This window comes from Alligator mississippiensis, chromosome 4, assembly GCF_030867095.1.
Source record: "Alligator mississippiensis isolate rAllMis1 chromosome 4, rAllMis1, whole genome shotgun sequence".
Lineage (NCBI taxonomy): Eukaryota > Metazoa > Chordata > Crocodylia > Alligatoridae > Alligator > Alligator mississippiensis.
The window spans coordinates 152,988,053-152,992,280 of NC_081827.1; positions in this window are offsets into that span (position 1 = coordinate 152,988,053).

Genomic DNA, 4,228 nt, shown 5'->3' on the forward strand with positions numbered 1-4,228 from the left:
CTTGCGAGTCTGGAGACTCTCATTGTGACACATGCAGAGGGATTTGTCCTTTGGTTTTAACAGGATGGTTTTCTTTCCCAGCAGGTGAAGATGCCTTATCCTGCTGTAACTGTTACCCTGATTCCTGTGAAACTTTGCTTGAACTTAATTTTTTTAAAAGATCTAATGTAAAAAGTAACATGAGAGATGTATGCATGGAAAGTCTATGTCAGACAGCAGCAGCAGGGTTCTGCTGAGGCTTGAAGGCAAATTCTTTTTTATCTCTCCCTCTTTGAGTTGCATTTCTGTGATTGGCTTTCCAGTTCTTTAACTTTTACAAAGAACATGCATCAAAGGATAATTGATTTTGTTTTTCCCCTTTGGAAGTCAGCAGTTGTTCTCATTTCTGTGAACAGCTCTGCCCTTGGCCTAATTTTTCAGTAACATGCTCAACATTTGCAGAATCATTTCTATTTGAGTCTTAGTTGCCAGCCAGTGAGCATACAACTTTAAGCACTCGATTATGAAACAGGCATGCTGGTTTTCACACATGTACCCTTTCACAGGCTTTATAGATCTTCCTGTTCAGAAAAAGTGATAAGGACAGTAAGTTCTTAGGTGTATGATGGTAGGTATGCCTGTGGACCAGGAACAAGAAAGAGACAAAGTCATAGAATCATAGAAGTAGGGTTGGAAGGGACCTTGTAGATCTTCAAGTCCGACCCCCTGCCTGGGCAGGAGAGAAACTGGGCTTAAGTGACCCCAGCCAGGTAGGCATCGAGCCGCTTCTTAAAGACCCCCAGAGTAGGAGCCAGCACCACTTCCCTTGGAAGTTGGTTCCAGATCCTAGCCGCCCTGGCTGTGAAGTAGTTCCTACGGATGTCTAATCTGAACCTACTCTCGAACAACTTGTGGCCGTTATTTCTTGTTATCCTGGGGGGCGCTGGGGGAAACAAGGTCTCCCCCAAACCCTTCTGGTCCCCCCTAGTGAGTTTATAGACAGTCACAAGGTCGCCCCTCAGCCTTCTCTTGTGAAGGCTGAACAGGTTCAGGTCCCGTAGCCTCTCATTGTAGGGTCTGCCCTGCTGTCCCCGGATCATGCGGGTGGCCCTCCTCTGGACCCTCTCAATGTTATCCACATCCCTCTTGAAGTGGGGCGCCCAGAACTGGACACGGTACTCCAGCTGTGGCCTGACCAGTGTCACGTAGAGGGGGAGGATCACCTCCTTGGTCCTACTTGTGATGCACCTGTGGATGCACGATAGGGTCCGGTTAGTCCTGCCGACCGTGACCTCGCATTGTCGGCCCATGTTTATCTTGGAGTCAATGAGGACTCCAAGATCCCTTTCTGCCTCCGTGCTCTCAAGAGAGTTTCCCGTTTTATAAGTGTGTTGCCGGTTACTACTGCCCAAGTGCAGCACCCTGCACTTGTCCATATTGAAACACATCCTGTTTTTGTCAGCCCACCCTTGCAACCTATCCAGGTCTTTGCGGTCTTTCCCTCCCTGCTAGCGTGACCACCTCATCCCAGATTTTGGTATCATCAGTGAATTTGAACAGGTTGCTTTTCACCCCATCGTCCAAATCACTGATAAAGAAATTGAACAGCACAGGCCCAAGGACCGAGCCCTGGGGGACTCCGCTGCCCACTTCCCCCCAGGTCGAATATGACCCGTCACTGCAAACAGTTCTAGTATAATAAGCAGTTTATAGATAATCTTAGATTTTAGGCTAGAAGAGATCATTATGATCACTTTATTTCAATTTTAAAAAATTGAACCATCTGTAAAAAGCTAAGAAATAGGTCATTTGAGGATCTGTTGTCTTAGTTGGAATGAGGTTAGATTCAACTGTTGATGGACAGACTGGGCAGAGCAGTGTCACCTGGTGTTTGAGGGAGCACAGCTCAGTGTCTTGCAGGGAACTGTAAGCCCCTTTTTGTCCACTCCCACCCCAGCCATTTACTGTTGCTCTTAGTTCTGGCCATCTCTTTTCTGTAATGGCTGGTCAGTGGTCACCTCAAAGGTATGCAGGACTGTGTGGCTCTGGACTGGGTAGGACAGGAAGGGAGGTGTTAGCTAGGACAGGGCTGGAGGGGTGTAGGGAGAGGGCAGGTTGAGATCCAGGGTCGGAATCAGGTTGGGGGCTGGGCTGGGCAGGGGGTAACATGGTATTGGGGGTGCAGTTGGAGGCATTAGGGTGTGGAGTGAGTAGGGGACCCCTGGAGTTGGGGGCAGCCTAGTGTAAAAAGCCATTGTTGCAGTCAAGTAAGAGTTGCCAACCCAAGAAAATGTAATGACAATCTGCAAACTTTTTACTGACGACCAAACTATTTTACTATGGTTGGCATTAAACCCCTAAATTTGAACCCAGCCCTTCTAACTGCTGCCCAGGGCCTGGCAGAAGGGTTACATTTACATTATGTAAAACATTTGTCCATACAAAAAGTATCAGTAAAAAGTTCGCAGATTTGTCATTAAAAAAATATCTTGGATTGGCAACACTGGCAACCATTGATGTCTAAATTAAGTCAGTTCTGCAATTTGTTTAATATTTCCCATAGTTCATCTTTTCATACATGTGAAAAATGTTGAGCAGGCTGATGGTATAGAAGGTCTGAGAGCTTATCTACTCTGGAAAGTTATTTCAGTAAGGTGTGAATTTAAACTGATACAGTTATGGTGGTATAATTCACACTTGTATTCCTACAGATTTTCAGGTTAGTTTTGGAAGTGGTTTAAATTAGCTGGAAAAATAAACATTTATATTAAAGTATGGGTGCCCACTGGAAGCATGATCCCAGTTAATAAATCTTTCCAGAGCCACGTACATACACATACTGCCTCTGCATCCATCCTTGTCCTTCAGCTACAGAGCAGAAACCATAATAAACCTAAATGAACTCTGTAGTTCTTGCATGCAGAGAGCAGCAGCATGGACACTTCCATAAACATCTTATGAAATGATGTGCTGGTTCTACTTTTCTCACTGCTGCCAGCTGCAGCAGGCAGGAGAACAAAATATCCCAGGCCTAGATGTCTTCTTGCTTCCTGTTATATTTGGTTTAAATGTTTGAAATAGCCTGTGAGCTGAAATTGGGGGGCAAAACTGTGACTGCCTAAGCATTCACTTTATAGCTGCTGAGAAAAAGCATGTTACAGGGCATCCCAGGAAGAACCTGGGATGCAGACACTTCTACAGAACTTGGCATAACCACTGCCATTAGTATCATAGGAAATTGCTACCAGATATCAGGGCCTGGGTGGCAAAGAACTTAGTCCGCACCTTTGTCAGTTTGTACTGTGTGATAGATTTCACCTGGTTGAATAAGCAGCTGCTAAGATGCTGCCCTTTTGACATACTGTGAAATGTGTTCTTAACAGCTTTGAGCTCTGCCAGAGGCACTTGCACCCTTACCTGCTCAGGTTACAGCAAGCTGTGGACCTTTTACACCTTCTGCCCGAGAGTGTTATCCTGAAGTCCTCTGATGCAAATATTAGCCTGAAGTTAGGACGTATTTCTCAGAGGCTGGTGTGAGGCTTTTCTACCTCCAAGTAACTGGATCTCCTGCCTGCTCCCTTCCAGATCTGTTAAGTTCCAGTGGGAATCTTTCTGGGCAGATGGAAGGTTTGATGTATGTACCCAAACTTGAGATGCATTGCCAATGCCATGGGTCTGTGGGCCATCTTCTGTTAGTCACATATATTGTCTGTCACATGCACAAGATCCAGAGCAAAAATATCACCCCCCCTTCCCACTCCCCTATAAAATCATCTTTTGCCCTTATTCAAGAACGATAAATAAGCATTTTACAGTTAGCCTGACACATCTTCCATCTGTTATAGCAACTACCCTTTCCTCACTTAAAGGCTTATTACCAGAGCCATTGTGACAGCAGTGTGCTGCTCATACAATGGGGTTTTTGTTCCTTTCCTAATTTGTTGCTCATGAGATTTTGTGACAACTGCAGAGAGGGTCCTGACCCATTAGCAGCTTGGTGGAATTTCTCATTTATGATGGTATTGTTTTCTCAGGCCAGCTGGGAGCCTGGTGAGTGAGAAGCTGACTCTCACAAATGTGTTTTATATGTACATGTTCTGCAACATGCAGAAATTCTGTACCTGATTTTTCCCTGCTCTTGGGGTGAAGAAAGCAGAGCCTTTCTGCTTGTGCTAATCCTTGTAAACTAGCTAAGTTGATTAAAATCAGAATGATCTAGCCCTTGTGCCCGGTCATGCTGGGTCAGTGG